The sequence below is a fragment of the Desmodus rotundus genome, chromosome 2 (assembly GCF_022682495.2).
Source record: "Desmodus rotundus isolate HL8 chromosome 2, HLdesRot8A.1, whole genome shotgun sequence".
Lineage (NCBI taxonomy): Eukaryota > Metazoa > Chordata > Mammalia > Chiroptera > Phyllostomidae > Desmodus > Desmodus rotundus.
In genome coordinates this window covers 204,037,596-204,048,412 of record NC_071388.1, presented here as the reverse complement: position 1 = coordinate 204,048,412, position 10,817 = coordinate 204,037,596, and positions in this window count along the sequence as shown.

Here is a 10,817-nt window from a genome sequence, read left to right as displayed (position 1 = left end):
CCACCCAGACCACTCTTCTCAGCTTGCAGTTTTTGTCTGAGTATAGACTGTTTTTGATCTTGTCTCACTTTAAACTTAGTTTTAAAAACTACATTTTTCTTTTCCTTCTACCTTTATAGTATTATTTTTATCTTATCTTTTTAAATATTGTTAATATTTAATTTTATTTTATCAGGATTAAATCACGTTATTCTTAACTTTTTAGGTTTAATTTTTTTTCTTTTCTGTTCTTTGCTCTTTTTTATTTTTTATTTCACATATACGACTTTAAATGTGAAGTTTAGAAAATTCTCTCATTTACAATGTTCTTTATAAACTTTTATTCTAAGACATGTCTAAATTTGTCTTAATTTTTATATTCTTTCATCCTATTTTAATCTTTTCTTTCTCTGATCTCCCATCTCCTGGATTTTTTCTGGTTTCAAACTTTCCATTTTAATCAGAGATGTGTCTCAACAGCTACAAATGACATCTCACAATTATTACACTTTAAAAGAGAAAGAATGGCATTAAACTCACCAGACCCACAATCCATACACCCTTGTTGTGTTGGAGAATTCACTGCAGTGGGAGGTCTTCATAGGACAAGATCTTACTCTCCTATACCTTGCCCCTGCCAGACACCAGCCTCATATGAAGCTAGAAAGGCATCTGTCATGTTGCAAGCATGATACAGCAGCAATGCAGCACAGCACATAAGCTAAGGGGAACCAAACTGCTAGGTTCAAATCCATCTCCTCCATTTACTCGCTGTGTGACCTTGGGCAAGTAACTCAACCTCTCTGTGTCTTGCTTTCTTCACCTTTAGAATGTGGGTGATTACAGTACCATCTCATAAGGTTGATGTGAGATTTAAATGAGTTAATACATGTAAAGCATTTAGAATGGTGCCTGGAACATAGTAAATACATGTTTTTGCTAATATCGTGATTTAATAAGAAGTTATCCTAAACAGTAGCCACTCTTAGGAGTGTAAAATAACCAAATATCTTGGAGATGATGGTACTGATGGGGCAGCTTCTATTCTTCCTCTCATGGCAAACACTGTAGCCTACCAAACTGCTCTTTGGCATTCCCTCTCCTAACAGACCCTGATTTTTTTCAGATAACAACAGTCCTCCATCGAGTCCTGGTGGAGAATGGCATGTTGTTCGTGTGTGTGTGTGCGTATGCGCGCGTGCATGTGTTGGGGTGGGGGTGGGGAACAAGTTCACTGATGGATGAGTCTGTTTCTCCCTTTCCAGGGCCCAAAGCTGATTGAGTCTCTGCATTCTAGAATGCTAGGGAGAAAACATTTGATTGGCTCAAGCCAGCCTATGAATTGGGTTAGGGTCCACTGGAGCCTATCAGCTGAGCCAGGCAAACAGCCGCACCAAGTAGAATTATGGCTGCTCAATTTTACACCTTTCTAAGGGGCTCTGTGTGTGATAATCTTATGATACAGTCTATCTCCACAGGTATGCATATCCGAGTCTTAAAAACAAGGGTATAAAGTATTGTCATAAAATGTGATGATCGCAGTTTAAAAATATTTAACTGGAGAGAAAAGTTTTCAGAATACAAAACCAAAACTAAAGGATTTGACCAAGGAGGACTTAGTGAAGGTGAGTGAATGACAAAAAAATTCTGAATTTTTTTATAAGAAAGAAAAACATCTTTAAGTTAGAACAAATATAAAGAAATGAGCACAGGCTGTTTTTTGTTGGGTAAGTGAAAACAATAAAACACGAGGAAATTGGGTGGTTCAGAAAATGTTACATTTGATCTCACTTAAATGAATCAAAAAACACAGCATCCAATAGAAATCCTTCTTTAAGTTAAACAGAAACAACGAATTTTACTAATTGAGAAATTACACAATTTATACAATTACAATTCCAAGATTACATGTAAACGTTCTTCTAATGAAAAAACAGAATTCATAGACTGGATTAAAAAGACAAAATCCACACCTATGAATCTTATTAAAAACACATTTAAAGACAGGGGAGATAGAAGAATTTAAAAGCCTGACTCAGATAAATCCAGCTTGCCTAAAAGCAAGTGTAGTGGGCCCCACCTTGACTAATGCAGTTATGTGCACCCCAGGACTCTGGCATACCTGGGCACGCCCAGAACACCAGTGGCAGAACCCACTGCAGGTCTGTTTTCATAAGAAGCCAGCATCCTAGCAAAGCATCTCTTCTCCAGGCAAGGCCACGGGGAAGCCCAAGGACAGCAGGTCAGTACGATGCTGTGTGTAGCAGGAAAAAGCAGCGCCCACAAAACAAGCTGCTTGGCCTAAGGCAGCCTGCTCTGGAGCTTTCCAACAAACAGGCACCAGCTGGGGAAGGGTCACGCTGGAGCAAACTCTACAATACTCCATTCATTGGCCCCAAACACAGGCTCTGCCCCAGCCTCACCAACAGATCATTGGCAAGTCCCTGAACCTCCATTTCTTCCACAAAAGGAGGCGACTGGAAGAACTGCTCCAAAGAGGAAAGATTGGGAAATACAGAGCTTTCTCAAGTGTACGTGAAGCTTCCATAAAACTTAACGGCAATTTTTAAGGTGAAGAGATCCACAATAAATACACAAAAATTTTACCCACACTTTTTCAGACCTCCCTACAGTAATATTGGAGAGAAAGCCAATACGCCACCTATGTGCACGTGACCATGGAAGAAAGAGTCAGTGAGGGGTTGAAAGGGCAACACCAAATACGGGGATGTTATTTTAAACACTAACAAACAAAAAAACAAGATACGGAGTCACAGATAAAACTGTATTGGACAGCGTGGCCATTGCAGGCACAGGCAGTGGGTAGGGGGCAGTGGAAGAGGCCATGAGGGGGTACATGGTGATGGCAAAAATAAATAATTTTTTAATTTTTTAAAAAACTGTATTGGAGGAACTTTTGTGTCTTTCATGCCTATGGTAATAAAAAAGAAAAAGAAAAAGAATCCACTAAATCTACACCTAAATTTCAAAAAGATGTAAGTAACAAATTTCAGAGAGAAAAATATAAATTAAATTAATTAATTAAAAAATAAGAAAATATCTGCTTAACATGCAAAAGTGAGATTAAAATTAACTAATATAATATTCACAAACCATAAGTATAGCCAAGAGAATACAAGAGAAACAAAATTCAAAAGACTAAATAAACACAACGTTTTAATTATTAGGAAATATCAGTCAAAGTTGAACCCTTAGATTAAAACATTAAAGAAAATGAACAATTTTGAATAAAATTAACACAGGAAAAAAAATCTCAAGAATAAGGAAAGAATAGCAAAGGAACAGGAAGGAACAGGGAAAACATTCAATGAAGATTTGTAGAATCAATGAGTGAATTTTTAGAAAAAAGCACCTAGACTTGATAATGTCATTAACACTTTCAATAGCAAATAAACAAAAAACAAATTCATATTGTGAGGGAAATATGGTCATTTCCCACCTACTTGTAAAGATAATACTGACAATACAAAAAAAGTTTTCAAAAAATTTACTTCATACGTAATTTTACCACATTTGCATAACTATTTTCATTTTATTCTATTTCCAGTATTACACATTTATGTTGCCATTACAGAATATATAACTATTTTACATCCCTTCTTTTATAAATTGTATCTTAGTATTTTCCATGTTTTCTTTTATCTTTTTCCTTTTTATACAAATGATAAATGACATTGATCATTGACAATAACTTAGATAATAACTTATGTGTAATTTCACCACCCAGAGACAGATATAGACAGATACACACAAATATTTGTAGTTGATTGGATATACTTTTTTGAAAGTTTTAAATTGAGATAAAATTTGCATAACACAAAATTCATCACTTTAAAATGTACAAGTTAGCCCTGACTGCTGTGGCTCTGTGGACTGACTGCCGGCCCGCAAACCAAAGGGTCGCTGGTTCAATTCCCAGTCAGGGCACATGCCTGGGTTGTGGGCCAGGTCCCCAGTTGGGGGGGCACATGAGAAGCAACCACAAACTGATGTTTCTCTCCCTCTCTTTCTCCTTCCTTTCCCTTCTTTCTAGAAATAAATAAATAAGATCTTTTTTTAAATAAATTTTTTAAATGTACAAGTCAGTAGTTTATAGTGTAATCATATGTTATGGAAACATCCGTACGATCAGCTTTAGAACAAACATCTCATCACACCAAAAAGAAACCCCATATTCATTAACAGTCGCCTCCACCTCCCAGCCCTAGGGAACTGCCAATCCACTTTCTGTCTCTATGGATTTCCCTCTTCTGGGCATTTCACATCAATGGAATCAGACAATGTGTAGTCCCTTGTGACTGGCTTCTTTCACCGAGCATAATATTTTCACTTAGCATGAAATCAGTACTTCATTGCTTTCATGGCTACATAATATTCCATTGTATACAATCACATTTTGGGGTTTTTGTGTGTGTGTGTTTAATATTTTTCAGAGAGGGGAAGGGAGAGAGAAAATGTTCACATTAACATGTCAATACATATAATTCTATAGCATTAACTTAAATAAGTATGTAGTGTTCCACATTATAAATTTTCCATAAGTTATTTGACCAAAATTACACCATATTATTAATACATAGGTTATTTCCAATCTTTTGTTATTATAAACAATGTTTAATAAACATCCATGCACTAAATCTTTGCACATACATTAAATTATTTTGTTTATATTTATTGATTTCAAAGCCTGTATAATATACCATTAAGTTTATATTCAATTATTTCATTTAGGACTTAAGTATTATAAATAATGGTGTAGTAACATTTTTGTATATTTAACTAAGCTCTTTTTGGGTATTTCCTTAGACAAACTACAAACTTAAGATTCCACAGTCAAAGGGTATAAACATTTTTATGACAATTGATGTATATCCAATCCATATTTCCAATATGAATTGTACCAATTTAATGCTACCCCGAACAATGTATACCAATTTCACTATAACTTGGTCTGACTTGAGTATTTTAATTTTTAAAAACTACTTTAGTAATTGAAAATAACCCTTCATTTATGTTTTGATACATTTATATGATTACTGAGCTGTGTTGACTTCTCTTCAATGCTATAAATATATTTTCTTCTGAGTACATTGTTTTTTCATGACTTTAAAATCCTCTGATAAGGCCTTCCATTACACTAATTTGTAAAGTATCTTATCAAAGTATAATATTAACCAATTTCTGTCGTTCTTCCTCTAAACAATTTCCTGTTCATTTTGCCTCATTTATTTTTTTCCAGATGAAATTAATTTACATTTTATTTATTTATTTATTTTTAATATATTCATTGATTATGCTATTACAGTTGTCCCATTCCCCCCACTTCACTCAACTCCATCCTGCCCACCCTCTCCCTCCCACATTCCCCCCCTATAGTTCATGTCCATGGGTCATACTTATAAGTTCTTTGGCTTCTACATTTCCTACACTATTCTTACCCTCCCCCTGTCTATTTTCCACCTATCATCTATGCTACTTATTCTCTGTACCTTCCCCCCCTCTCCCCCTCCCACTCCCCTATTGATAACCCTCCATGTGAGCTCCATTTCTGTGGTTCTGTTCCTGTTCTAGTTGTTTGCTTAGTTTGCTTTTGTTTTTGTTTTAGGTGTAGTTGTTAATAACTGTGAGTTTGCTGTTATTTTTACTGTTCCTATTTTTTATCTTCTTTTTCTTAGATAAGTCCCTTTAACATTTCATATAATAATGGCTTGGTGATGATGAACCCCTTTAACTTGACCTTATGTGGGAAGCACTTTATCTGCCCTTCCATTCTAAATGATAGCTTTGCTGGATACAGTAATCTTGGATGTAGGTCCTTGCCTTTCATGACTTGGAATACTTCTTGCCAGCCCCTTCTTGCCTGTAAGGTCTCTTTGGAGAAATCAGCTGACAGTCTTATGGGAAGTCCTTTGTAGGTAACTGTGTCCTTTTCTCTTGCTGCTTCTGAGATTCTCTCCTTCTGTTTCATCTTGGGTAATGTAATTATGATGTGCCTTGGTGTGTTTCTCCTTGGGTCCAGCTTCTTTGGGACTCTCTGGGCTTCCTGGACTTCCTGGAAGTCTATTTCCTTTGCCAGATGAGGGAAGTTCTCCTTCATTATTTGTTCAAATAAGTTTTCAATTTTTTGTTCTTGCTCTTCTCCTTCTGGCACCCCTATAATTCGGATGTTGGAACATTTCAAGATGTCCTGGAGGTTCCTAAGCCTCTCCTCATTTTTCGGAATTCTTGTTTCTTCATTCTTTTCTGGTTGGATGTTTCTTTCTTCCTTCTGGTCCACACCGTTGATTTGAGTCCCAGTTTCCTTTGCCTCACTATTGGTTCCCTGTACATTTTTCTTTGTCTCTCTTAGCATAGCCTTCATTTTTTCATCTAGTTTTCGACCAAATTCAACCAATTCTGTGAGCTTCTTGATTACCAGTGTTTTGAACTGTGCATCTGATAGGTTGGCTATCTGTTCGCTGCTTAGTTGAATTATTTCTGGAGCTTTGATCTGTTCTTTCATTTGGGCCATTTTTTTTTTTGGTCTTGGTGCTTCTGTTACTTAAAGGGGCGGAGCTTTAGGTGTTCCCCAGGGCGGGGTAACGCTGGTCGCTGAGCTGTGATGCTGTACATGGGGGAGGGGCCGAGAGGGAGTAATGGTGCCCTCTCCACTCTCTGCTAGATTTCAGTCACTCCCTCCGCTACCCACAATTAAATTGGGCCCCTCTGGTGCTGGTTCCCGAGTGGGTGGTTGCCTCATTTATTTTTAATGTACAAGGATGTAACAGCAGCCAGGGAGTTGTGCTGGGCTTAGAATATTTATTTTGGAAAAAAATGAAAACTGAAGCTAAGCCAATTTCCAATCCTTCAAAAATGGCCTTGTATTCTCTTCTGCTTGGGAGATATTAGTTGTTATTTTGTGTATTTGTTTTTAGAAATAATACACTCATTCAGTGCAAAATTCAAAAGGTACCAAAGGATAGCTAGTGAGAAGATGTCCCCAATCCCTGTCCAGCTGCAGCCGGGTACCCTCTCTGGTAGCACTCTCCTCCCCGCCAGTATCCGTCACCGACCCACCCGTACCGGCAACCTTTCTGTGGTGCCTGCCTTGTGTGAAGGTAGGCAGGTACAGTGGGTCAGAGAGCTTGGCATCTCACCTCCACCAACAACAGCCCACAGCCCTGGGCAAAACCCCTGATCAAGCCTCAGCTTCCTGCCCGGTGAAATGGAGACAAGGTACTGGCAGAGGCCTGGGTCCTGGAGATACCACTGTGAACAAGCCGGATGTTGCCGAACCTCAAGAGCTCTAATCAGGCGTCCCCCTCAGGTCTGCACTTTGGTCCATCCTTCTCGTGTTTCCCCCTTTGCATCAGGCTATTTCTCTTGCTGCTCACCTAGACTCCTCCCTGTCCTCTCCCCGACCAGCGGCCCATCCACAGGGCCAGGCCCTGCAGGAGGCAGAAGCTGGGGCTTTCCCGCTGCCTCATTCTGTGAGAATCACTAACCAAATTCTCAACACTTCATATTCACCAGAATTATCTTGTCAGAGGCAGTAAAAACATTTAGTTTCATCTCAGCATTATGGATTGCAAGGATTCAGCGATGGGGAAAAAAGTTAAGATAAACAATGAACTCATGCGCCTAACTCATGTGTCATCTTTTTTGTTCTTGAAAAATAGTCACTGAACTCTGGCAAATGCTGGCCAACATCTTCACCAGCAGCGCCTTCCATCTGCAGAGAAAAGTAAGCTCTCCGTCTGGAAATACCTATATCGAAACACACATTTAATTTTTAATAATGTTCCCATTGTGCTGCTAAACACATTAAGCAAACCTGAGGGAGGGGCACCTTCCGAGGTGTGGTGAGGTTCTTGCAGGAGGGCGAGGCAGGAGGCTGATGCATCTGGGGGCACAGCTGCCTGGAAGCTAGTCCCTCCCCCAGTTCCTCTGTTTGGTTCCTCCTGCCACCAGGGAGCTGCACCTGTGAGATGACAAGGCTGTCCCCAAACCACTCAGCCTCAGGAGGAAGCTGAGAGGTTTCCCTCACCAACCTCACACCGCCTGCTGGCTCCCCACACCAGCCCAATATTTGAAGGTGCAGGGAGCCAGACCAGGCTGGGGCCCCCCACTTCCCTCCTCTCCGGGCTCAGGATAGATGTACTTCACCCAGATCAGAGCAACTGTACTAGCTGGATCTTGGGGAGCAGCTCCACCAAGAACAGGGGCCTTAGTGGAATCTCAGCGGCAAAGCTCGTGGCCTTGGCTACCTAGCACACCCCCAGGATGGGCTCCTAGGACCTAAGGTTTTTCTCTTGGAACTGGCTGTGAGGAGCCCCCAGGGGGCCATTTTCACAGCCTGGCGTGGGACCAGTGAGACTGACAGGGTGAGTGGGGAGTGCCCAGCACAGCAGCAGGAGGGGCCCACCAGTTCCCAGAGCCCTTCTCAACATGGTCCATGATTCGTCCACGGCGTTTTTAACAGTGCACCGTTATTTCAGATCTGTTCGTCTCCTTCAGATGGTTGGGGCCTGCCTCAACAACCGTAGTCTATCCCCAAACCTCCTGTGCTGTGTTCTCCACCTGTCTAGTCCTTTGCCAGTAACACATTCTTAATCAGAATTTATAACACATTTATGTATCTAAGAGGACATATATGCCTTATGAGTTTTCTTTTTTAGAAAAAATCTTTAAAAAACAGATGTTATGTGTTTATTTTTAGAGACAGGGGAAGGGAGGGAGAAAGAGAGGGAAAGAAATATCAATGTGCTCGAGAAACATCAATCAGCTGCCTCAAACACACCCCCAACCCAGGCATGTGCCCTGAGCGGAATCAAACCAGCGACTTTTCAGTTTGCAGATGACGCCCAACCCACTGAGTCACACCAGTCAGGGCTCAGGTGAGAATTTTTTTTAATGTTTTTTGGTCAAGGCTACTTTTATATTTCCTTTAAATGGTTATTTCATTAAATCCAATAATAAGAATAAGACTTGAAAATCAGGAAACTATATTATATATTATTATTTGCCATGATTTGACTGTATGCCAAAAAAAGAGAGAGTAAAATTAACAGCCATTAATACAATTAAAATATTTAGTTATTAGTCCAAATTTAAAATTAATATGTAACATTAATAATTCTATTTATGTCAGCAATAACCAGTAACTTTTTTAAATTCTCAGTAAGAAAATCCATTTTAAAATTCCATTTATTATAACCACAAAGCCTGTAAAAAACAGGAATAACTTTATAAAAACGTGTAGGACCTATATGAGGAAACTTTAAAGCCTGGAAAATGGAAATGCACACCTTGCCTTTGGCTAGGCAACTTAATATTGGATATATGTCAAATTGTCTTAAGTTTATGTGTATTTTCAATAAAATCCTCTAAAATCATAGCAGGATATTTGGGGAACTTGGGTTAATTATTCTAAAGTTCTTCTGGAAAATAAATATTGAAGACAAGTAAGGAAAATCCTGAAAAATCCTGAGTGTCTTTAACAACTACTAGGTGTTAAAACATATTTTAAAACCATAGTGAGTAAAACAGTATGATCAGAAATAAGCAGTCAGAACCTTAAAACAGAGTCCAAAACTTTACATAAATATAATGAGAATTCAGCTTGAGAAAAGCTAAAGTTTAAATTTTGGGGAGAAAAACTCAATAAATGTGATATAAAATTCCATAAACAATGTTGGGGCAACCAGTGACCCATTTGGGGAAAAGATAGTTATATTCTTCACTTTAAACCCAAAGAAATTCTAGAAAAATCAAATTTATACATTTTTTAAATCCTCACCCAAGGATACATGTATTGACTTAGAGAGAGAGGCAAGGAGAAAGAGACAGAGACAGACAGACAGAAACTTCGACGTGAGAGGGAAACATCAACTGGTTGCCCCGTGCATGCGGGACCAAATTTGCAACTTAGGTGTGCGCCCTGACCAGGAATCAAACCCACAGCCTTCTGGTGTACAGCACCATGCTCCGACCAACTGAGGCACCCAGCCAGGGCAAATATATACATTTTTAAAAGTAGAATGTACAAAAATTAAAAGTACATAAATATTTCCATAATATTCTGTTAGAGTCACTGAAGAATGAGATCTCTTGCCTCTCAGACACTTTTTCAAATGCAGATAGACTAATCTTAGCCAACAACTATTTGCAAAGTATTTCTAGCATAACCTGGTGGTGCTGAAAGATGACACGTAGGACAAACCTGGGGTGAGATGGGATGCTGATTTCCCTCCTATTTCCATCCTGGGGTGAGCATCCTTGACTGTCTGATGTTTAGGCACTCCTGCCACCCACCATCCTCAATGACATTCTCCTTACTTTCCTGCTCCCCTCCTCCTTCCCCAAAATACACATCTCCCTTTCCTTCCTCCATTCCAAAGCTGTCCTTGCTACTAACTGCCTTTGGGATAAACGGGTGAGGTTATGGCTTTGTGAAGGCTAGAGGGTCAAGCCACTTTCAAATTCTATTAGGAACTGTTTGGCTATGAGGCTTTCTTAAAATTCTTCCAGGCATACCTCAAGGGGCGTATAACTTCTCTCACCTCTCACTAACAGATGGTCAGTAAATTAAACACACTTTCATCTGAATGTCTGGGATCGGCCATTAAAGGCTACCAGGCAGCCCAAACCAGCAGGCTAGCCAACGCTGGAGACATGCAAAAGTCAGAAGCTGTCTCGCTCTTGCTCGAAAGCCTCCTCTACCTTGGAAGAGAAAACTCAGTGGGGCCACTGGGGACCCATTGTGTGAATTGGGGCAATTTTGTATGATCCTCGGAGATTGACTTGTCCCAGTTTGACGAAAGGGTTTGGTTAGCCAG